The sequence below is a fragment of the Condylostylus longicornis genome, unplaced genomic scaffold (assembly GCF_029603195.1).
Source record: "Condylostylus longicornis isolate FDR11 unplaced genomic scaffold, ASM2960319v2 ptg000055l, whole genome shotgun sequence".
NCBI classification, from domain to species: Eukaryota; Metazoa; Arthropoda; class Insecta; order Diptera; family Dolichopodidae; genus Condylostylus; species Condylostylus longicornis.
This window is the reverse complement of record NW_026578024.1, coordinates 8,538,119-8,565,242: the sequence shown is the minus strand read 5'-3', so window position 1 is coordinate 8,565,242 and position 27,124 is coordinate 8,538,119. Positions and strand designations below refer to the sequence as shown.

Below are 27,124 nucleotides of genomic sequence, written 5' to 3'. Positions count from 1 at the left end.
AAAATGCTTATTCAATATTTTTATTGATTCCCTGATAAAATTTGTTTTTATTAAAAATAATCACCCAATCAGCTGATTAATCATTTAAAGTATCTTGTATATATTGAGAAAATCAAAATTCTAATAATTTTTCCCTTTTCCAACCAATTATTTATCTAAAATGGTATAGATTAACAATATATACTGAAGACAATTGCTTAAAAACTTTTTAAATCACGACAATATTTCCCTAATAATTTTGATAATTAATCTTCCGTTGAAAATTTATAAAATGATTAATAATTTTCTATAAGAATAAATTTACCTTGAATTTGAGAATCCTTTAAAATATTCGATACAAAAAAGGGGACATCAATTTTCTTTAAATATAATATTAAAATAAATTGCAAATTCTTATGCATAATATTTGTACGCTGTCTCTAATATTAAGGATTTTGGGGAGAAATTCACATAAATTTCAATATTCTATATTGAATTGAAATATTCTGAGTCTGTCTTTTAAATCGTATAGAATTAAAATTTCGTAAATGGTCAGAATTCCTATTATGCCAATTGCAAAGCTCAATTCATGTAAAAGACTTAATTATAAACACAGTGTAGCACTTAAATTATTCAATTTTATTGACTTTAAATCTGTAACCATCACTGTTATTCAAATGCCTTGTACCTATAAAAATTAATCGTTTGTATACCCGGTATAGTGTATGTCCCAACAAAGTGTTAACCAAAGAAAATTAAAAGTTAAGTTTTCAAAAGTGATGATGTTGATTTTTTTTTTTTTGGAATTATTCCAAAATCGTTGGACATTATTGTTAAAAAAGGCAAGTATAAAAATGCAGAACTCAAAATTAACAATAATGAAAAGAAATTGAAAAGAAAAATTTTTTTTGTGCTACGACTTCCACTGACTGAAATTAAATTTTTTTTTTTTGTAAGGTAAAGGAAAACTTTTATAGCTTTTGTTTTTTTTTTGTCTACATTTTATTTCTTTTTTTTTTCTAATTTTTTTAAAGCAATTTTATTATTTTTCTATCTTATTTTGCAGATGGATTTAGAAAAATAATGTTTAAAACAAAAGAATTTTAAAACTGAAGCTTAGTATAAGAGGAGCTTGATACTAAAGATAGAATAGTCGGTCTGAATTTCGTTAGAACCAATTAATTAATTATTGAACAGCCATGTGCTCCTTAACAACTTTAAATAAAAAGTTAAACAATATTCGTTGAATAATTTTAACAGAAGCGGCTTGTAGCCATAACAGAATAAGAGCAACAATTCGAACCCAATTATACAGAATCGGATACAGCCTAATAAGGTTAACCACCTTATCTTGAATTAGTTTCTAATTTAAATACAAAAACTGAGTAAGTTATGAGGAGATTTTCATTTATGTAATCTGAATTTCTTATATTTTTTTAAAATATTTCTCATCGAACAAGTTTTCATTTCATTATTTCTGTCTTGGCTATATGCAATTATGGTATTTTCACCTCATGTAGAAGCATTATCATGGATTATTTTCAAATATTTTCTTTTCTATTCTAGAAAATTAATATTTTGTTATTGTACTCGTAAAATATACAATTTAAACGGCACTGAAGATTATAGTAATATACATATATATTTTTATTTTTCATTGTTTTTTCATTTCTACCAGTTCAGATTAGCGTCTTATTTTATTGTTTTAACGTTTTTATAGCCCAGTGGTAAATAGAGGTTATATGGTGACATTTGCTAAGGTTATAAAATAATCTTTATATTTTACTATTTAAAATTATAGCCTGATAAATTGCTTTAATTCTATTTTGTTTTCTTTGCGAATCTTAATGAATATAATAAAAGAATATAAAAAAGATAATTCCAAAAATATAAAATATATTGGAATTGTATATATTTTAATGTGAATGGATCCGTAATATTTGGATATGGTCTTATTTATGCGTAAGTACCGTTACAAGTAAATAATGTACTTTAAATACCCATATTTCAAATAGAAATTTATTATATACAATTAAAATTTATGGAAATTTTTGTTATTTAATAATATTTTTAATATAATATTTTTGTGCAAGAATAGTAATATTTATGGTTTGGACTTAGGAATTATGAAAAAATTTTAATCTCCTAATTGACTTTTTTTTATAATTTTTTATTTTTCTATACCAATTCGGCTTAATTCAATTAAATAATTTCGTATTAAATAGAACCATCTTTCAAGACACCATAATTTTCTAGTTAGCGTTTCTTAGATTGGACGGTTTTTGTTCTCGGACTATTAACAGATCCAGTGATAGTGTTAACATTATTTTATAAGAAATTCAGTATTGAACAATTAAATTACATTTAAGTTGCTCTAACCTGTTGTCCTTGAAACTTGAAATTTTCATACACTGTCTCAGATTTCATCTGAATTCGTTATAGAACCAATTTATTTTCCATCCAAGAAAAAATTGCAGTTTGAATTATCCAAAACGTTGCCTTTCATTATTCAATTCTTTGGACCCAATATATTGAATTGAAGTTACAATTTTGCCCCTTTTTTTTTATTCTTAAACAAACTCCCCCCCATTTAATATTAGCTATAAATAAAAATTTTCCTTTTTCGACATTGTAAAATAGAATGAAAAACATTGGCGGTTTTATTATGAACAAAACAAAAAAAAAAAATTGTTTTTTCTCTTCAGGATTTTTAATTAACGGAAATTTTATTACACCATTTATTTGTCAACTTTTTCAAAAAAAAAAAAAGAAGCTTAATTACAAGAAAAAAAAACTGCAATGATAATTATAAATTTAATGGTTTAAACAACGAACGGATTTCTTTCTCTGAGAGAACAGCGCGGGCTGCAAAATCTATGGGAATATCTAAAAAGAAATTTTTAGAGCGTGAAATCCCCCTTTGTTTCTGCTTTTATGAAAAAAAAAATATTTTTGTAAAAGTACATAGAATATTCTTCCTTTTATAAATTATGTAAAAAAAATATGCTTGTTTGTTTACAGGTTTTTATTTTTAAAAGACGGCACAAATAAAATATCTCAGATATTGTTAAATGTCACAAAGTACACATCTGGCTATACACACGTCGTATCTTCTATATGTATGAGCTTTAAGATTAACAAAAATTCTTTTCTTTAGTATAAAATCTAAAAAAACATAATGGTTGTTTTTCTTCTTTCAAAATTTATAATCCGGAATTAATTTTCTAGGTCTGATAACAATACCGATAGTCTTATCTTATATATTGCAAAAAAATAACATAAATAAGCATAACGTAGCTATACAATAATAAAAACGTGTATAATATTAATTTATTCGCCTAAGAATTATGAAAAATATGAAAAATATTTGAAATATTTAAACATCACATTGCTGGTAAGGATTAAAATGGTAGGAAAAAACAAGGGCGGCAGAATGAAATTAATTACTTGTCAAATATGTTTTATTTTCGCTTTATTAATTTTGGAAAATGTCAGTAAATTGCAAGTTCTTCTTAACGTATCTAATAAGGAGTCTTAAAACTTCATAAAATAAAAAGCAGTATACATGCCGCTAATTTATAAAATTTAATAAAATAATTAGATATTAGTATGTAATTAATTTCGGTAAGAATTCAATTTTTGTTTTCCATCTTATTATTTGCATTCCACTTTATTAGATTCCACATCAGTACAAAAGGACTGAGTCAATTTAACAGTAAAAAATTGCTATTCATTTTTGTTATGTTTGATTATTTTATTAGATGCAATCATACAGTTGCATTCATTACAATCAAAAACTAATTGAACACAAATAATCATAGAATTCATATACTAGTAATCTAAAAATTACAGAGGTGCATATGCATTTTTTATGGCGGCTTGTTTGACAAATTGAACATTTTGCTACCACCATCATGTGACTTTCACGTTTGCATTCCCAATATTAATTTTCGAAGCTCTTTTCGGATACACCAGCCAAACCTACGCGAACAATAAAGAAAATGGGCTCAATTAGTCTATCTCATGGCAGCTGCAGGATTCTCACAAATGCGATATTATTAATAACAACACGAAAATCCTCCAAAATCTCGTATATTTTCAATATATCGAAACTATCACCTGAAAAACAATTGCTTTGTCACGAAAACGATTCAGACATTTCGTGTTTCGTTAAAAAAATCCAGTATTAACCCATTATTCGAGCCGCAAAACCCAAAGTGAATCTTTATTCTCTCTACCTTGGAATCTTTATTTTTGTCGTGTGAAGAATCACTTCCGTTTTTTCCAGTCTCAGTATTTCTCTTACTTCTAATCAGTGAGTCCATCTCAGATTCCTTAGTAACTTAATATTTAAAAACCAATGCTATGCCTACCAAACCTATAATTAAGACGGCGAACAACGAATAACAAGAATTTCAACACTTTACAAAACCATGTGATTTCTAAATTTTTAAGAATTAATTTCATGTAAAAAATATTCAAGGTTAAAATACTCCTCCTTTCGAAAAGGAATTTTAAATTAAGCCAGAAAGAGGAAGGAATCCTGCAAAAAAAACCGTAACGAAAAACAAAAATTTTTTTATTTTATAAAATCAATGACAAAAAAAAAATTATTTTTTTTAAGCCTAATGAAGCAAAACCTTTAATTTACAATCCTACTAGCAATACCATATTTCAACTTCACCTCAAACAAATACAACAAAACAACATGATTATAAAATAGATTTGGAAAACACAAAGTAGCTATTCTAGATATTTATCCACGTATACACCTTTTCTTTCAACTATAAACATTAGCTACCTTTTTCATTTAATACAAAATAAACATGAGGAAAAAAAAATAATGTGCTTGTTATTGGTTTTTCTTTCGTTTCTATGTTTGTCCTGGAAAAATGATACAACAACAATATTTTATGTGTATATATATGTACGAATATATTCTAAAAATTAAAGAACAAACTCATCAGTCATCAAAACGATACAAAAGCAAAAAAACATAAAAAAAGATTCAGAGGAAGAGAAAATACTTTGTGTATTCACCATCATAGGGAGAAAAACAATAAGAACAAACAACAAATAAACAACAACAAGAAAAAAGGATCTACTAATGAAGACATAAACAATTTAATTAATAGGGAAACCTCCAACGATCTCCACAGCCACATCAAAATAACGTTTTTATATAAATGTGAAAAAAGCAAAACAAATGCATATACACATATACATTATTTTCAGTACGAATTTTTTCACAAACATACATATACATTATATACCCATATTTTATGTACTAATGTAATAATAAATAATAATTTTTATAGGACTCTCTCTATAATAAAATGAATAGATAAGCAAGTATGTTTTGGGTACACAAAACACGGTATACTCTTGGTAAAAATGGTACGTTTGTGTGTACTTGCACATAAAAGAAAATGTACAAATAAAAAATTTTAGAATCCTTTTTTTTTTTTTTCTTTTGATATAGCCAACTTAACTTTATTTTTTATTTACATTTACTTGATGTTTGATTATTTGTTTGTGTCTGGCGAAATATTTTTTAGAGAGAAAATAAATATTAAAGGATGATAAAAATTAAATAAGAAAAATCACAACTACAAAGAAAAAAAAATAATTGACTATGATTCTCAAATAGTTGAAAAAAAAAAATGTCAATGGCTTGTTAACTTCAGCTCATTATCCTTTTTTGGTATACTTACTTATTTTATCAATCAAATAACAAGGACTAGACAACAATTATTATTATTGAATATTATTGATAAAATGTAATTTTAAACTTTTAAATTTACTTATTCTTATATTAAAAGGATAATTTTTAATTTAAAATAATTAATACTCGTATTAATGAAACTGTGTGTGTTTCTTTTTTTTTGATATTATTTACGACGAGACATTCGAGGATTAACAAATAATATAGAGAAAATTGTAGAATAAAAGTTTTAGCAAACGTGATGATGTTGAAATGAATATTAAAAAAATTATAGTGGGTGAATGAATCTGTTGTGGAATTAACAAAAAAATTTTTGAAACGTTGACAGCATGATTAAAATATTTTCCTATCTTATAATTAAATGAGAAGTTTAAAATTATTCAATAATAATAGTTAAGACAACAAAATATTAATTATGAAAATGATTTTGATAAGACTATAGCGCTTTATTCGTATAAATTTTTGTAGACTCTAAGAATACAGTCACTTATATAACTATATAGCTAACAAGTTGATTTTATGGCCTTTTCCAAACGAATATTTCATGATTAAAGTAATTCCAGTTATTATTGACTTGGGTTTTGCTGCTATTAATAACTTAGGTACGAAATTGTTGAATTTGCTGAAATCAGCAAATTATTTTGTTAATTTGTAAAGTATTTTTAATATTCTTAATACTGAATGTTTCAGTTTCATTAGGGAATATTTTTCATATGTTTTCAAATTTTTATATATTTTTATACAAATCAAATTCAGTTCGACTGCTCACGCAATTTTTTACAAATTTTCAGTGTATTTCAAGCTAGCAAGCTGAAGAAAATTTTTTCCTGCCGTTCTATAATTAAGAACATAATTCTATATTACGTTCTGTTCTACTATTTTCAGTTCTTCCCCTAAAAGTATGCAACAAAGCATAAAGTTTTTGCAATAACTTTCAGGTTATTCAGCAGTAAAAATTTAAGAAACCTACTTGAAAACGTAAATGAAGGAACACACATTAAATTTTTACCGAGTAAACTTTATGAGAAGTTTTCAGTTTTAAATTTATGTGAATAATTCTGGCGAGATTCTAGTTAGACAGTTTTCGTTTTAAAGGAAATTTTATTATTAAAAATATTTTTCGTTACATTGAAAATTTAAAAACTTAGACACACCTTATAATATATTTCCCATCTTACAAAGCGTATAAGTACACAATATCACTTTCGAGTAAAATTTGTGTCAAAAAATTTCCGACTTTTTTTTCAAATTTATTTATTAACGCTGGGGCATATTTAGTCAAGCCGTTTTTGTGTTTCATGAGTTGTGAGAATGTACGCTGAATCGGGTTCCATCTGGTAATACCTTTATACAATTTTGTAAATACTATTTTTTCTTCTCTTACCAAATTATTTTATTGTACAATACAAGAACTTAAAAATTATTTTATAAAATTAATAAATTTAAGAAAAACCAAAAAAGAAAGTATTGTCCTATTTTTTTTTTACATTTAAATTTTATGTGATCTCCTTAAATTTTTGTCATCAGATGATTTAAAATTATTATATTTATATAGAAAAGCCATACCTATACAATATGTTATACATAAATATGGTAATGGTAAATAATACATGGATATTAATTTCATATGATTATTATGTCCTTAATATTTTATGCACAAAACCACAAGGAAAAATTGTTTTCTTGATAATCGCTTCTTGTCATCACCCCTTAAGTCAAAAACTTAAGCTCTATATCTATAAGAAATAAAAATAAAATAAATAAAAAAAAACAACAAGCAGACAAACACATTGTACACATATTGTTCTATATTATTTGAGAAACTCTGTTCACACCAATATTTTAACATTATTATGCATATTACAAATATAATGTTATTTAAATAAATACGTACATACATCTATGAATAAAAATGTAGGTATATTTTTAACGCATATAAATTTATTCATATACATGTATGTAAGTACCGTTATAATTCTTATTTATAAAATAAAAACCAAAATATACTGTTATTTACAATTTTATTTATGTTTAAATACATTAATAGTCCTCTGTATATAAATAACATAAGGTAAATATAAATTGCATATATATATATACAATATGTATATGTTTGTATATATGTAGATGCTAGAAAAGTCCTTTTATTTACATATTTATTTTTATACAAAAAATTTTATTTCTATCCAAGAACAAACATAAAATGTTAAAAAATATATTTTTTATGATCCTCATGATTTATACAATATTTATATTATTTTTTCTCCTTTAATACAAACACACATAATATCATTGAAATAATCTACGATAATATTATAATGTATGTATGTATATATACTAATTATATGCATAAGTACATGTAGGTACTCATACGATAATAACATTAATATGTGGTGTATATAATTTACAGATGTTTACGTCTTATATGTAAAAAAAAAATATAAAAGTAAAAATTTTCTTGTATTTTATTTTCTTTAAAATTTAGAAAAAGTTTATTTTAAAATATTTTTATATTTTTATAATATTTTCTATGTTCAGAAAAAAAAATAGACAATTTTATAATTTACAAAAAAAAACCAAAATTGTATGCAAATGAAAAGAAAAAGTCAAAAATTTTGTGTAAAAAATTTATGTAAAAAAAAAATTTTTTTTTTTTAAATGTCAGTCAGAAACATCGGCTTTTTACGACAAATTCTTTGACACTTAATATAATTTTCTTTTTTTTTTTTTGCATCTACCAACAAACTTTTTGTAATCAGAATAATTTGTTTACCTCCTTTACTCTTTTTCTCGTAAACATTGGAATATTGGAGGTTTTGTGCTTTTCCAAAAATATTACATCTTATGTAAAAAATTCAAGAACTGAAATCAAGTAAAATCGGAAATCATAAGATAAAAATTAAAAAAATAAAAGTTTGAATTAAATAAAATTTTGTATACGTAACAATAAATTGTAAAAAAAAAATTATGTAATAAACTTTGATAAGAAACGAAATTTATTGAACTATAATTACATATTCAAAATATATTAGTAAGTAAGAATATGCATTAGTGTTGCCGCAGTGGACTGATATTTTAGGCGAATTCTTTTTTCAATCATAAGACAAAATGTCATGACTTTTCTGCAAACTGTTAACATGTACTTAGAAAATTTATAAATGAACGAAAATATTGCATACTTTTAGGAAAGTTGCTTTACAATATTACACTAATTATGAACTGAATCATTATTGAACAGTTTTATTAAATAGTAGGTTTCCAGTAAGTAAGTGCATTTTAATTTTAATTTTAATAAAAATTAGAAAATTTATAGAGAATTTATCAATGTTTCTTGGTATTTGAGTTTTAGCCATTTCATACTATATGAAAATGTAAGCCTTTTAAGATAGACAATGTCTTTTAAAGTGTATAGATAATTTGAAAAGTATCATAAAAAATCTTACGGTCATTTCATAAAATTTAACTATGCCGTTCAGTTTTTCAGGGCAAATGAAACAACAATGATGTTCTGGGTGTCTCATGATTACGATAATATAAACGAAAGCCTACCAGTACTGTATTGAGTAATAAATATTGAGCTGATGAATGCTCCCTGTTAAAAAAAAAATTTAGAAAACGAAAAAGTGAGCTATTACTCTGCAAAAAAAAAACCTTGCAATAATTGTGATTCTTGACAATGAAATATGAGATTAATTTCCTCAAATATATCAAAATATGTCGCACTAAAGCGGCAGATTGTCCATTATGTTTAGTCAAAACAATTTCTTGTAAGCGCTAATAATACAATAATGCTGCAAAAGTGAATGGTAAAAAGAATTGCCTCAAAATTTCAATAGCAACCAAACTAATATTAAGCAACAGTTTTTTCTTATTTAATAATATTAATGTCAATAAAGTTGTTGACTAATTACAAGATTCATTCGAATGACAATTTAACAGTTTCAATTTATTTTTCAATTTCTTGAATTCCAAGCAACAATTTATTAACAATTAACCATACCTGAAAAATTTTACATTCATACCGTCAAAATATGATATATAACTTTTACGCTTTAATCTCGCTAGAATTGCAATATAGAAATTTTATCTAAATTCCACCCAGTTTACTTAAAATAATAATCTACGGCTTCCTGTACATAATATAAAAATATAAAACATCATTATTTTAATTGTAAGGCAAATTTTTGTTTTAGGTGATTATAAAAAAACAAAAATAATTTATTAAAATTTATTTTTAAAGGGATATAAAACGGTTCAAATTCCTAAAACCGGTGTATTATATAAAAACATTCATAACAATAGTTCCAACAATAGACACTATTACAAAAATATACTCGTAAATTTTGTGTACTCGTACACATTGCTGTAGTCATTCAATATTTTCGTTCATTACATACAATGTTTTTATATTTGTTATTCTGCTTTTTGTTTTTAGATGGTTTAATGGACTCATTAAAATTATAAAAGACTATAATTGGGTCGCCAAAATTGTTTTATGTGACTTTGAATTATTTCATCATTAATTTATCTTTATAAATTATACTTTATTTACATCATTACTTTTAAAGGTAAATGAAATTTTGTTTTACAAAAAAAAAAAAACAAAAATGGCGTAAATTACAAACGATATTTTAAATAATTTATTATTTTAATATTATTTTAACCTTTTTCGCTATTTTTTTAGCTTATCATCTACCTTATAGCTATAAATACTAAATGAATTTTATATTTAGACAATATAACAGTATGTGTTATAGTATGTGCTCTATGAGCATTTTATAAGTATAATAAAATAATAAATAAATTATTGTAAATTAAATATGAAAAATTTGTTATAAAAGTAGGAGAATAAAGACTACCTTTAGACAAAATAGAAATTTTAAACGTTTTATATATATGAAATTTGAGATATTTATTATAGTGCAAAATACAGACAAACCGACTGCCCGGTATTTGTCTAAAGGTAGTGAATTCACGTCTCCTTACCATGGACAAAACGCATTTCCACCAAAAGCTCGACACACGAAATTTGGTGAAATGCAGTTGGACGCTACAAGAAGTGCTAAAACTTCTAGAATGAAATTTATAGTGATGCAGCATAAAATTATTTATAAATATTTATTGATAATTACTATTATAAACTTCATTTAATTTTTAAGAATTCCTCTACTACTTAATCATTTTTGTAACACTACAGTTAATTAGGTGTGATTTTGCTAAAATTTTAAATTCCATACATAGGTTTTATTACCTATAAAATAATTTCAGAATAGAATATTAATGGTTACTCGAATACTATAATCTTGAATACTTTAAACACATTCTTATATATTTAATTTAATTAATAATCGATGTAAGATTGTATTACGCTACAATATGTTATGCTAATTAATATGACTTCCAAATTTCAATTAGTTTAAATATTATTTAAAATATTCGGAAATTACCAGTGCAAGTAAATTAATTTCGACAAATAAAATTATCTTCGAATTTAACTTTTATTGAAATCTTAAAAAAATAGTAAAAGTTCTTAATTTTTAATTTATTTAATAAACTCAAGATTATTATTATTATTAAATATTTTAATAGTATAATTAAATTCAAAAATTTAAACAAATAAGCATTTAATCTTAATTATTAAGAAGAGTGAAAATTTTATAATAAAGGAAATTTTAATATTTCTCTAATGGCATTGCCATCTCTTTCTATTCTTAAGTAATTGTTTAAAATAATGATAAATTTAATATTAAATTTATTTCCACATTTGTGTGTTAATCAAAAATTTACGTGGGTAATAAAAAAAAAACCCTATACATAAAACTCTTATTTTACATCCCTTATCAATGTCTAATACAAAACTTTTGACATTTTACTAATCTTATTTTGTAAAATGTCCGAAAGTCATAAAGAAAAACAGAAATTACCTACAAAAATGTCTTGTAATTTTTTCTTTTCTTGACTTACTAACAAATTTTGAAACTCATCTATTTTTTTTTTGAGTTTATGCCCACTTAATACGTTACTTATAACATTAAAGGAGATAAATTATGGCAATAAACCTTTTTAGATGTATAAACAATTTTATAACTAATATTCAAAAATTTGTAAAGGACATTAAATTTAAAATATTATCAATTTTTAATTGAAAAAAATTTTTAAAAGTTTCTTACAAAATGTGGGGCATACTAAGAAAATTAAAAGAAAAATTAGGAATATTTTGAAGCTGTTATACTTTTTCAACTGGAAATATTTCACAAAAATAGATAAAATAATTGAACTTCTTTAGTGTCGCTTAAGTTTCTGAAAAATCATGATCGAGTTATTGTTATATTTTTTGACTTATTTATTCAACCATTCAATTTACCACTGTCTTGTTAAAATTTTTAATCTTTGAAGCAGAAAATTTCTTCTAAAGTTCGCTATGAAATAAGACTTTTTTTTGCTTAAATTAAATTGAGAGAAAATCCATGAGTTTTGATCCAAATCAATGATGGGCCTTTCAGCTCATCACTCAAATTATTGTCATTAAAATATGATTGTGTAAACACTGCTATAGCATAATGAACGCAACTTTGCCCTAAATTTCTTGAATTTAGTTAATAAAATTTGTATACCAAAATATTTATTATCAGTTCAACTCAAAATACTTGAAATTCTTTAATCGTCTTTGAATAAGACGATTAATTCGATTGAAAAAAAATTAATAAATTCTTTTCGTACTAAAAAATTTGCGGGTTCGACCCTGTTTATTACACATTGCTTGTACAAAAGTATAAAAAAGCATAAAAAATAAAAAATAAATTCATAAAGTGCAACTACCTACTTTTATAGTCTTAATGACACTAAAATAAAAACAAAAACGAAACAAAAAAAAAAATTATAAATTAAGAATGAAAAAAAAAGAAAACCATTTTAACCTTTATTTTATCTCATATAAAGTATATTTTCCGAAACATTCAACCTTTTCATAATTCAACTTGTCAAGTTAAAAAAAAAATGAGAGTCATAAAGTGTTGCATATACACACTTCTCACGCACACATCTAAGAACAATGTATGTGTACCTACATAGGTGAGTACCTATACTAAAAACCTTTAGTTTTACAGACCGTACTGCACACATTAGGGAAGTATTGTCTTCATATGCAACTTCTCATACCGGGGTTTCAATATCGTAATGCATTTTTCCTTTTGCAAGAGAAATGCAAAAGGAAATATTTGAGAGCAATATGTTTTCTATTTGCGCACTTTAGACAAATTTGTACCCAAATGAGTAAATTTTTAGCTAGGACCAAAATTTTACAATTTTCAAGTATTTGATGGGGTAGAACTTACAATAAACTGAAAGGCTTAGATTTTTTCATCGAAATACGTAAATAAGAACTGTTAATTAATTAATTGTTTATGTTAATATGAATAAGATTGAATGTTAATATGAATTAATTGTTTGCTCTTTTTTTTTTGGAGGTTTAAAGATAAATAAGATTGTTTCTTTTTTTTTCATTTTCTGTTTTTCTTTATCCTTGTTTTCCTTTGTATCTTTATAATATTCTTTCCTTGATATTTTTATGCGTTGTTTTGTAGCATAAAATTAGCCTTGGTGTTATTGTCAAAGAAATAGAGTGCTGGTAAGTAAAGCTCTGGTATACAATAAAATGTTGAAGATATTAAGAGAGAAAGAGTGGATGAAAAAAAAAAAAAAACAAAAATTAATGAAAAAATTTATTTTCCCAACCTTATTAAATTTCAAAGAGAAAAATGTTCTACTTTCAGCCAGACATTCAATTCTATATTCTATAGCGTTTAAGTTAAAATGTTATTTTTTGTGTCTAGATGCATAATATATATAATATCTAGGTATACACATATTTACATAGTTATAAATACATACATAGGTTTGTGTACATAACAATATTATGTACCTACTTATGTTAAGCTTTCGAAAGAATAATGAAATTCAATTAAAACTATAATGTTAGTTTTACTATACAACAAAGCCATAAGTACAGTAAAATACGATCTAGGAATGCGCACATAATATGTGTGTATATATGTATGTACTTCTGATTATATTTAATATTCTTGAATTTTAATAAAAGATAAAAGAATTTAAAATGTTTATAACTTTAAAAGAAAATTATTGCAAGGCATGTTGTATATTATTCGTTTTTCAAGGACATTTAGATTATAATAAATGTAGGCAAGTATTGCTTAGTATACGCACATACCACTATTTTAATTCTAATTTTTTATTGTTCTATACCGTATGTATGTATAATGAAAAAAAAATAAATACTTTTTTCATAAATTTTAATTAGTTTTGAAAAATAAAATAAAGGCATAGAAAGGAGTTTATTGTCATACAATTTTTTTAAATTATTTGGAAAATGATGAGTACAATCACAAAGGCGTAAAGAAGCAGCAAAGCTGTTCTTATAGTACAAATCTATTTTGTCGAATTCCGAGCATTGAAACCCTTGAAAATTTTTCAATGTGAGATAGTAGTTGTACAAAATTTACAATTTCAACAAAATTGTGTAAATTGTGCTAGCAGACTTGTTGTGTATACCTGGTACAACAAAATGTTCACTCTTGATCCAAAAAGATTGAATCCAAAAGAAATTTATGCAGAATATTTTTCCGGATATGATGATTAAGTGATTATTAACACAAGTATTTTATTTATTTTCAGTTAATTTCAGTTTTTCGCTAATTTATTCTTTGAAACACAAGATATTTTAAAGATTGAAAGAAACTGCAATAGTGTTTTTACGATATTTTGCTTCTTTAGCATTTACGGGACATTTTGGGTGGTGTTATGACTGAATTTTAGACAAAAAAGCGTTGCAGATACTTTTATATACTTTACAATTATTATACGCTGCTATTGGTATTACTATGAACAGCTTTACATTCGTAGGCTTACTGAAAATGTATTAGTCACTTATAACCCTTGTGTAAATCTCTCCAATTGAGTTTCAATTTTTTAGCACTTTTCCAAAAATTTTTTTGAAAAAAGTGCTTATTAGTTTCACTCTGTCCGTCCGTCCGTCCGTCCGTCCGTCTGTCCGTGTGTCTGTTTACAAAACTTCTACACCTTTGAAGATAGAAAGCTGAAATTTAATACGTACATAGATCTTCACTAGAAACTTATTTCCGTAGAACAAAATTTTTACCTATCTCCCCCCCTCTAGAAGTTATACCCCCCCAAAACCCTAAAAACCACTCAACAACTCCTCTATGATACAAAAACATGATAAAAATGAAAATTTTTTTTACACAAAGTATATACTAATTATGAATTATAATATGTACGTATGTATGAAATGAAACTTTAACAATAAAATTTTATTAAATTAATTTCCTTATATTACACGCTTCACATCAAGTTTAATTATCCATTATGACAATGTTTATAGTCAACAACATGCGATAACCTTGTAATCAACGTAATTTTCATACAAAAAGTAGACAAAATGTTTAACTTTCATATATGAGAAATAAAATATACATAGATAATATGTGTGTGTTTTCTTTTTGAAAATTTTCAAGAACACATTTTTTTAGGAATTTTGTTTGTTCGTTTTTTAATACTTCAGAATTCTTTGGATATGGCGTGTATATACTTATGTAAAACTTAACCTACACATAGGTAATACGCAGAAATTAAAAAATTTTTTTGATATAATTTTCTAAATTCTTCATACTTAATCGTTAATAACACTATTTTAATAATAATTTTGTTGTCGGGAGCAAGAGTAATACTTAAATTAATTTTCCGAAAAATTGACAAATAACTTGTCTTAAACATTATGTTTTAATTAAATTTCTGAAATAATAAAAACCATTAATGAAATAAAAAGAAGAAAAAATGAATCCTTTTTTATCTATTTAATTTTTATTTTTAATTTATTTGCAAAATTTATATGATGTGAAAAGAAAAACAAAAATTCGATTTACTGGTATTATTCTTAGGTATACGATGTGAGCTTAAATTTTAATTACATATATTCAACAACCGGCAATAATAATTAATTCGAGATTTGTTCATGTTCTTGAAACTTTTATTGGTACTTTTACCTTACTCTTTACTATTACTATTATAACACTTTTAAGTTCTTTGAAATAGATGCCTTTGAAATAATTATGACGAAAATTAAAATGCGGTAAATGTAAGAGTATTTGTGATTGTTTCATAGATACATACAAACATATTTCTCATTTCAGTATTTCGGCCTAATATTTTGTTATTGATTTTTATTAATAGAATATTACTGGGATTATTACAGCAAAAAATAATTAGAAAAACCAAAGACTAAATAATTTAATTCAACAATATTCAGTGCATGGAAGTTGTCTATGAATAAAGGCTCTTTTCTGAATACATATGTCATTTGTATAACACACTTTAATATTCTTAAAGGACGTTTAGAGAAATGTGAGTTATTCGAATTCAAATATAACTTCAACGGGCCTGTACAGATCACTTGTAAATCAAAATTATAAGATTTCTGAAATACACAATTTTTTTTTGCATATTCTGTACGTTTATGTGTGGTTTCTGTTGATATTGAGTTTCGCTGTGTGAGCTTAATTTCGGTAGCCTTCTATTACCAATTTATTTAAGTTTTCAAATATATTATAGGAAATATTAGTTTTGAATAACAAAAATATAGTTGTCCAGTCAATATATTTTATTAGTTGCGATAAGAATTGTAATTTTGAAAAAAAATAGAGAGAGCAAGAAAGACAATATTTACAATTTTTAACACTGTATAGATCGTCTGCACAGGCCGTACACAGGTCGAGTTAATGTTTTTTAATATTTTCAGTTAATTGTTTATTTTAATGTTAATTGTTTATTTTAATTAAAATAGTTAATAGTTTATTTTAATTAAAAACTGTAAATGTTATTTTCTCATATTCTGGTGAAAATGTAATTCAATTAAGAAAAGTTTTTGTCATATTTTTAAGGTATTCCAAGCAGTACTAACTTTTTAAATTTGATACACTCTTATATTACAATTCAAAATTGTATGCTACAGACTTAAGCAATTAATAAGTTTTCTATAGATTTTTAAAGAGTAGACAATATAAAGTAGATCCTTAATTTTAATGGGTTTCACAATACAGCAATACCTACTTATAAATGTTATAAACTTAAAAGTAGTTATAAACTAAAATCAAAAAATATATTTTAAATTTCTTTGACAATTACAAAGTAATTATAATTTGTTTGAAAGTAAAGAGTTTTTTTTTCCAAACGATAAAAACTTACGATACACTATATTCAAATGATTTCAATTCAAGAAAATCATAAGTGTATGTGCGTTCAACATTAAATAAAGAAAATAAATTTAATATTTTTATTTATCTATCTGATAAACAAATAGAAAAGGAAAACATATAACACTTGTACAAAATGAAAAAAAAAAAAAATAAATATAAAAGGAAATCACTCTTCTGGATTAATGCTCAGTCAAAACAAATTTTCATTTTTCTATAATGACACGCACTAAAATATTCTACATAATATAAGCATGCCATATTACACACACCATAACTACATGTATATAAGAATTTACATAACAACTTGTATATTTGAAAATCTTATATTAAATTTATAATTTATTTTTTTTTTTGTAAATCTATATCTACATATAAGGCATACATATGAAATGAAATAATTTTTCTGAATGTACCTACATCTGTATGTACATATACATAATCTACATATTTACATTTATATACCAATATACTTATTGTATATTATTATGTTCTAAAATATAAAATTCCTAAATATTTTCAATAGAGTACAAAGAAGATGAAGAAGAAAATACTGAAAAAATAGCAAAGCAAAAAAAAAAAAGGATTTTTAACTAGGACATTGAAAACCTCAATATTTTCTCTACTGTTTTTCTGTGATTTCAACTTTTTGATTATTTTGACTATCGTAATAAAAATAGAAATAAGCAATTTGTAAAATTGTACAAAAGCAAAATGAACCAAAAGTAATAAACATCAATATAAATAGAATACAAGTATATTTTGTCACAGTGACGATAATAATTTATAGCATTGATTTTTTATAAATTTTTTTATTGGTTCAATAATTTTAAAAAGTTCAATAATTTTAAGAATGAAATTTAAAAGAAAAAATCTTCAAATACATTTATTTAATAATTGAACAAAGATTTTCTAAAATAAGAAAATGAGAAATAAAGTAAAAAAATTTTAGACTCATAATCTAGATTTTGTCATATGGAATTTTAAATATTCTGGGGCATTAAATTTCTCATACTATATTTTACAAATAAATTCAGACAGAAATTTCAGCAGACTTTGTCAAATATGTCATTTATATTATTGTTCAGGTTCTACATTTCGAAATATGGTGTTAAAGGACATCGTAAAATAGCATACAATATAAGCCAGTATAATGCTGATACATGTGTTAATCTAAGAATCTTTAATGCCACAGAATATTAAAAGCCAATCAGCCATAACATAAAGCTTTATCTAAAATATTTAAATTTGCGTTGAGCCAGAGTCGACTAATTCGCAATAAAAATTTTTGTTTAGTGGAACAATACGTACAACAATATTCTCAAGTTAATTGTGAAAGTTTTTTTGTCTTAAACAATAAATGTTTACGAACAGTACAATGTTGCTATACCAAATTAAAAACTATCGTAATTTTCAAATATTTTTTAAATCAAAAATATGTTGAGAGCTCTTCTAATAGTGCTTATTTTGATCTAGCTATGCAAAAGGAAGAACAGCAATAAATTTAGTGAATTAATTTAATTATTTATTAACTTAGTAGTATTCCAATCATATCAGACTAGAAGATTTACACGAACGTAACATATTCTTTGCAATTGAATTGCATATTAGACAGTAAAACAGGAAATTTTTCAATAAAATTTTCAATAGTTTATTAGAAAATTATTAAAGATTTGCCCAGTAGATTGCTCATATTTCAACTTTAGAATATTGTCGTGGACATCGCCGCTGTTTAATAATATTATTCGCTCTCTTATTACACAACTTATTTTTCATTTAATATTGCACAAACCCTTTATATTTTTCTAAATTCTTTATTTTTTTGATTCTCCACCATTTTCCTTTTTGACTATTTCAGAGATTTTTATTCGTAAAATAAATAAGTGTAAAGGTCCTTGAATGAAAAATAACAAAAACCTTTTTCTGTTTTTTTTTTTTTCAGTTTTGTATTTTCTATCAAAAATTATATTACGTTTATTTGCACATTTACATGCACATAAATATAGACCCGAAATAAAATGAAAAAAAAAAAATTTTTTTTTTGTTTTTGTTAGACAATAAAGACAAAACAGTAAAAAGATAAAATAAAAACAAAATTTTTGATTTCGAATATTATAGGAAAAAGGGTTATGGGAAAAAAAACTAAAAAAAGCAAAAATCAAATGGAAAATTGAAAATTATACCAAAGCTGTTACAAAAGGACATTTGTTTTTTATATTGTAGGTATACTAAGATATTTGAAAATTTTAAATGGGAGCCTAAAAGTAAGGGCTTTGTTTTTTTTATAGAAAATTCATCATTAAAGAATTCTAAGAATGAATTTTTGTTAATCGTCCTAACACAAAGTGTAGATTTCCATTAATGGAGATTTTTTTTTTTTGTGATAATATTAAGAGAAAAATTGGAATTGCTACTTAAATTAAAAATCAAAAAAGGCTTTAACATATTTTGAAATTTTGATGAAATATTTTGATGAAACTTTAGCCCCTATCAATTAGTCATAAAACTTTGACGGAGCAATGAAACTTTTTAACAGCCATTAAAGCATAATCACAATGAAAAGTTCATTTTTCAATTTGACTCCACTTCCATGCCACAAAATTTTGCGAATATTGTCAATGATACTTATGGTATGAACAACAAATTTTTTCAAAGTTCAAGATTAATAGTTTATTATAAATAAATGGTGAATGAAAAAGAAATCGCCCACTTCTTCTTTTATGCTATATAAACTAACCTTGGTCACACTAAACTATAGAAAATAAGTATGTCATATTTTGAATTTCAAAGAGAAGAGAAATATTTTTTTAAAATTAAATATTAAAAAATTTAAAATATTATAAAAAACACCTTGATGAAAGCGCCAATAGCGCCTCTTTCATAAATTCATTTCTACGTTCTGTTCAATAATTTCATTTGAGAAATGTTAAAGAACAAATTGATTAGATATTCTGCAGGGAAAATCAATCATTTATGAAATTTATTGAACTAAAGAATTAAAATTTGTTTCGGACGTATTAGAATTCTGAATAAAAACTTTTGGGCTCTTAAATTGAAAATTTAATGAATGAGTGGTAAAAACTTTTACATTATGGCAATATTCTTAGGTAATTTGTACAAAATTGCACATTATTACTGAATTTCGGAAGAAAGAAGTTTTGAATAAACAAAACAAGCGCACGAACCGACAAATATAAGAACAAAAGAGTGAAATGAAAGCGCACATTTTTTTCCAATTTCGTTGTAAATGTACTAAGGAACTGCAAAATTTAATTTTGTTTGATTTTAAACAGTTTGTAGATTTATTATATTGTTAGCAATAAAATATTTTAATACAGAATTAACAGGATTTTCATAATTCTGTAAAGATTCAAAATTCTGCAAAAAAATTTTAAAATAAAATTATTTTGAGAGATTCTTGTTGTTAAAATGCCGTTCTTCTGATAAAATGTAAAAACTAACTATGAAAATTGAATTACTTTACTTTCAGTTTTCTTATCGATTGCCACCAAGTTGAGCAAAAGATAATTTGAAATTATTAAAACAAAAGGTTTCAATTATGCATTGTTGTCGTCTATCAAAAATAATTTTCATTTTTCATTTCATCACTTAGTGTTTTTTTTTTATTTAAGTTAAATATTTTTAAAATAAAGTAAAAATTTCCTGATAACATTGAAAATTCAAAAGTAAGAAAAATTGAAGTTCTTTTGTAAATTAATTAGAACTGACAAAAGAGTTGACCTTTCAAGCCACTTAGACAAAAAAGAAACAAAGAAAATGAAAGGAAAAACAAATTTTTATTCTATTTTTATTAAAAAAAAACAAAGTATATAATTATTTTGAATTCAGACATCGTCTTTTGAAGATTTATAATGTCTCCGATTTGACTGGAGCTTCTTTTAAATTTTAGTAAAAAAAAATGGAGAGAAAAGAATAGAGAATGAAATAAAAAAGAAAACAAAACCGGAGAGTACAATAAAATAAAAATAGTTTTTCCAATTTTTTTTTTTTTTTGCTTAATTTCTTATTTTTTGTTTTTCCACTTTCCCAAAATACACAATGATAAACTGTGTATGTTGCTATGACTTAATATTTTTCGGTTTTGTTTTGTTTTTCATCACGAGAACAAAATTTTTCTAATTTCTAACAAAACATTTTCATATGCCTATAATTAAAAAAAAAATGTGAACATTAGAAAATTTATTATCTGCAAAGTATTTATAGCCGAAAGTTATATTAGTTTTGTTCACCCGTTTATAACATCGCAAGTGAGTGTAAAATATTAAAATCTGAGCGCAATGATTTAGCAAAATGAGTTTTTTGTAATTTTAATATCGTTGTATTTTAAAATGACTAAAAGGTGTTAAAAAAATATATATTCTACATACATGGCTTTCTCGAATAATTTTGTCGGATGCAATTCTAGGATTTTAGAGTTATTTTGTTAATTGATAGATTAAATATTTGTACAATTTCGAGAAAATTCGTTAATGATCACTTTCTATATTAACTCTTGACAAAAAAAATTTAAAGAAATGTTGTTTTTCCAGATTTCTTTAGAAAGATTAGTTAGTTAGATTTAAGATTAAATTATTGAGAAACTTTTAATAAAAGCCGTAACTTGCAAAATCAACTCTAATGTATATAAAATTTCATAAAAATCAGCCGGGCGAAAATCGACGCATTAAAAAAGAAACAAGCCGACAGTTAGAATCTCATTTTGCTTTGAATCACACTGCTTTAAGACTCAAATAGGGAGAGTGAATTACTGTCGAAATTTTGAAATGTAAAAATAATACTCTCCTTGTTGTATGCAATGCCTTCAAGTACATTCTAAATTCTTTAAGGGGCTGTGGCGATTCTTTTAGTTCAATTCACAAATACATTTATACGTTTGCTTAATATTATAAATATTAATTTATAGAACATCGTAACGTCGAAAAATTTTATGGCTCCCCGAAAATTTAAACCTGTACTTTTTTATATAATTTAAATCAATTAAATGAATTTTTATTAAATATTCGTACCTTTAAACATACATGAGAACTCCAAGCACTTATGTATTCATGTCCAATCCAATTCAAGTAAAAATATAACTCAAAATTGGCGGTTCATATGAGTTGCTGTGTACAAAAACAAATATCAAATATTCTTTATCGATCTAAATGGCCAACTTATGAAAATTCAGGTGTTCCGTTTAAATCTATTTAACGTGGAATAGCAACACATTTTGTGTCAAATTACTTGATTTTCAAATTGAAATTTCTATTCAAACCTTAATAATTTTTGGAGTGTATCAACTTTTAAAGGAGCTATGATGCATTAAACTTTTCGGTTTCAAATAGATAATTTTGATCGAGGGAGTCATTTTAGAGTATATAATTGCCAAAGATTATTAAAATAATCTAGCTCTATAAAATTTTCTTGTTCGATTTGATGTGTTTCAATAGTTCTATGACACTCTGTAGGTTTTTATTTTCAAAATAAATTCCTATTTTCTTTAAATTTTTCTCTTATTTTTTGTAAAGTTTTTATTTGCAATTCTTCTTGTTTTCCATCTTATTTTTTATATCTTTATACTTAACATATTTCTTTTTTTTTTTTTAAATACACGAATTTTATTTTTAATACTAATTTTTATTATTCTTTTTTCTATATTCTCTTCGTTATTTTTGTTAATGAAATTGAAAGAAATTTTCAAAAGGAAAACACAAATACGAGATGCGAGAATAATCTTATATTGTGCCGTGTGTGCATCCGAGCCAACTATTATCGAACATCACATAACATCATCATGAAAACGTGATGAAGAAAAATTCATCGTCATAGATATTGCGATTAAACATAGAAAAATTTCGAAGATAACAACAAACAGAAAAATAAATTGGATTCAAGAAAATAATAAAAATAAAAAACATTTGAGAGAAAGCAAAATTTCTCAGAATAGAATAGTCAATCTCGCTCTCTTCTTTTCTCTCTCTCTCACAATAGATGCTGTGCTTATAAACAACTCATAAAAATTGTTTTCTGATTTTAAAATCCTTTTATTATTCTCATATTTTTCTCTTCAATTTCATTAAATTCAATAAAAAGTATTTAATTTATGAATTTTATAAAAATTATTAGTTTATAAATTAATATATAATTTACATAAGTTTTTAAAATTTAAATTAAAAATTCAAGAGCATCAACGTTAAGAGCCAATGATAGCGCGATGAATCAAAGCAAAATTTTTAACTATTTTCAAAAATTATATTTTAAAGATTTCACTTAATAAAGTGATCAATGAAAATGATGCTTTACGTTTATTTTGCAGCATGCCACCTGCTTGAATGACTCCGATAATATATTAAAGAGAAATCATTATCAAAAGAGATTGTTCTTTACTAAATCGTATATAAAATCCTTTTCCACTCATATTATGTTCTCTTAAATTTTTTGAGTAAAATTTAATTTACTCAAACTATTTGTTTGAGTAAATTGAAATTTTCTGTTAATATTTTTTTTAAATTAATTGCTTTTATAAAATATTTTTTAATTTAAAAAAAAAAATTTTTTAATATAATATGTAAAATTAAATAAAACTAAAACAGTGAGAGCGGGAAAATTTTCTTAATTCAAATTGTTCAGGCAATACTAGATACAGGGTGTTAAAAAAGTAAATACTTAATTAAAGTTTTTGAAATTACTTAAAGGCTGAAGTAAATGAAATTCTTCTCTCGGACATTTTAAGTGAAAATTTATTTCTTTTAATAATTAAATTCATAATTAGGCACTTGTATTATTGTAAATTTCTTTTAAATTTAAATAAATAATAAAAGTTAAAAACGATGATTTTTCAAATTTATATTAAAATAAAACGTTCAATTAAAATTATATTTGAGCGCAATCTCCACTAAAATTTAATATAAAAAAGCTTTTCATTAATATCAACAAAATGGCCGCTTTTAAAATGTCATCCTCTTTGAAGCGTTGCTAATATTTACAATTTATTTTACCTTGAAAATACTTTTAACGAAAAACGTGTGAATTTTCTGCAAATTATACACATTATATATTTTATAAATTTTCTATAAAATAACATAAAAGTTCCCACTTTGCAGTTTGTTGTCAAAATTATTAATCTGTGAGTAAATTAACTCACTTTAACGATTTTCATCCTCTCAATTTACTTTAATATTCTCCAATCTTCATTTTATTCGTTTCATTTCTCTCACACTTTTTGTTTTCCTCTCTGCAATGAAATAGTAAATAAAATGACGATAAAATTTTCTTAATTGTAAAATGCGCATATTCTTTAAAATGTGGATAAATTTTCTTCAAAAATCATAACGATAAAGGAGATAATAAGGTAAGAAAAACGTAGAATTTGAACAAAATTTTTTTTTTTTACATGAAAGAATATAAAACAGAAATTTTACTATAATGTTTAAAATATACATAAACATTTTTATGTACTCATATATGTACATACTTACCGCGTGTATCAAATTATTGTTTCAGTTCTTGACCCCCAAAAAAAAAAATGATATCTAAAATGATGAAGAAATTCAAATGGAAATTTTTGTTGATGATATGATTCAATATTTTGTAAACATAGATGAACGATCTTATAGAATATTTTGTTCTAAGATCACAAACTGAATTATTTTGAGCAATAATTTTAGTTAGCGTATACAAGTTCATTTGTAAAGTTATTTTCGGTTTTACTACCATTTTATTAATTGTAAAATGTCTTTCAAATATTGTCCATATTCAACTCAAATTTATAAAACATAAATAAAACACTTACATAATACATATTATAATTGGTATCGGCATACCAAGTGTGGCGCCAAGAAATATTGCAAATGCCACAGTTTGATGTTATCTATAGCAACTTGATCCAATTCGTTTCCGAATTCGACAAAAAATCTGGAAAATAAAAATTCCATAAGTAACTTGTCTATATCATTTGGCATAAGTATGTGAGTTTGTCAAAAGTATAAATAATTTTAACTGACCTGACCAACGGTGCAGTCGTTATTGTATCGGTCCTTTAACAAAATGTTCTCAAGATCAAAGCCCGATCAGGTCTACACATATAAAAATTATATTCAATTTTATAAGCTACCACTGAAAATTGTTCGAAAAACCTTGGCCCTTTTATTTTTATAGTAAATCCAGCCCCTTATATCCATTAGGAATAAAATTTTTAATTATTTTTCTAAAAATCTACTTAACAAACTTTTATCTTTTTTTAATAACTTGTTTGAAGATGTCGCAGAACATGATTCATAATTTATGAAGTGATAATTTGAAAACTCACATTACCTTCAATCCACATTTGTGAAGCATTTGTAAAACACTTCGTCAAACTAGTTTTCCATAACTATGTGATTGCGGTACATGCATATAGATTTGAAAGTTTCGTCTTTTAACATTTATATAATTATTCCGACCTGCGGCACACAAAATCTTTCTGTTTTTTAATCTCAGCCGATAATATTTTATCCGTAAATAACACTCATCCGTTTATAAAAAAACATTAAACAAATGAACATTGAAAATTAGCAATATGCTGCACATTTCAAAATTTTTCAAATAATTTACATAATTGAATATTCTCGATTGTCATAAGATTGTATCTTAAATATCCCAAAATTACTAAAGCAAAATAATAATCACTATTTATTATTTAAATTTATAAGACGTAAAATGCGTCACATCAAAACAAAATAAATTCTACGGATAATAAACGGAAAAATTCATGGAAATTAATTTGAAAATTTTTAAATACGCAACTAGGAAAAAAAAAAGCAATTATTTTTATTCCCATAATAATTATTTTAAATGTCTATTAAATTTTTATTATTTTAATAATATTATTAAACAAAAAAAAAAAATTTTCTTATTCTAATTATATAAACATTTTTGGCAATAACCGGTTAAAATTTTAAAATATACAAATGACTTTATTACTACATATTGTTGCTAAAATTCTTTTGTTTTAGGAATGAGTAGGTGGTTAGACTGATTCACATATAATTACAATAATTTTTGCTTCAATATAAGAATTTAGTCTAGACAATTTCATTTAATTCGAAATTATTTTAAAATGAAAAAGAAATTTCTTTTTCTTTTATTCGAAATGTTAAAGAAAAAAAAATTAAATTTAATATCTATTAAATTTTAAAATAAAAACCGACAAACTTACCCTTACATTTGGTTAAGGCGCATGAACAGCATTAGGGCTATTCTGACTTCTAATTTCAATAAAACATGTAAATTTATATTATGCACTCTAATAGAATGAATTTAAAGTTTAAGTTTCAATGCTTAATTAATGTGTGTGGTACTTGCATAACTTTTTATTTTTGATAGTGTGTATGTAAAAAATTTGAAAATCAAACAATGTTCACGAAATCATTGACCATTAATTTTTTTGATCGCATTCTCGTGGACTTTGAGAAACCGATGTAATATATACATATATGTATATCAATATAATATAAATGTACACATACGGCTGCTTATTAGCATTCTTTAAAAACTGCTACTATGGAATTTGAATAATACGTTAGATACCGCAATAAAAGGAAAATATCTTTTAATAAAATTATTTTCAATGTTCCTTCAATTTTCCAACATATTTTAACCCTCAATAAGCTGAGTGATCAGCAACAAGACATATAAAAATTTAAAAAAAAATAATTTAAATGGTTTGTCTGATAATCAAACAAAGGTTTCGATTAATTGCAGCTCTAACTAAATTCGGAAAATCTATAAAGAAATTTGGAAGTTTTAAAATTTCTTTTTCAAAGTGTTTCAAATTTCTTGTTAATGGTATGTATAACAATAGAATATAAATAATAAGAGTGGCAGAGTAAATAAATTACTAACTTGTTTTTAAAAAACAAGACGATATACATAGCATGTAATCTTAGTCGATTTAGTTATAATAGCATAAAATTGAGACAGTAGTTGGCTAGTTTAGTCAGAACTCAATAATTTTCCGGCCAGAATATAATTCATTTTTAATTATGTTTTATATTATTTTAATTTCATAGTAATTATTTTTCTTTTGACAAGAAAAACAAAGTAACAAATTATGCAAACATATCCCATAATAAGTCGTGATAACTGTTTAATAATA

At 24.2% G+C, this 27,124-nt stretch overlaps 2 long non-coding RNA genes across 2 annotated transcripts in view; both read right to left on the bottom strand.

Moving 5' to 3' along the window:
* LOC129612066 (uncharacterized) overlaps positions 1-22,843 on the bottom strand; it is a 66,047-nt gene extending 43,204 nt beyond the window's left edge. Inside the window, exon 1 of the long non-coding RNA XR_008697199.1 lies at positions 22,017-22,843. This is a non-coding gene — a long non-coding RNA (uncharacterized LOC129612066). The remainder of the gene's footprint in view (positions 1-22,016) is intronic.
* Positions 22,844-23,785: 942 nt separating this feature from the next.
* On the bottom strand, positions 23,786-24,628 carry LOC129612088 (uncharacterized). Its single transcript, XR_008697202.1, has 3 exons — positions 24,468-24,628; positions 24,086-24,223; positions 23,786-24,023 (listed from the first exon to the last, which is right to left on the bottom strand). It is a non-coding gene; the product is annotated as an uncharacterized LOC129612088 (long non-coding RNA).
* Between the last annotated feature and the right edge of the window lie 2,496 nt (positions 24,629-27,124).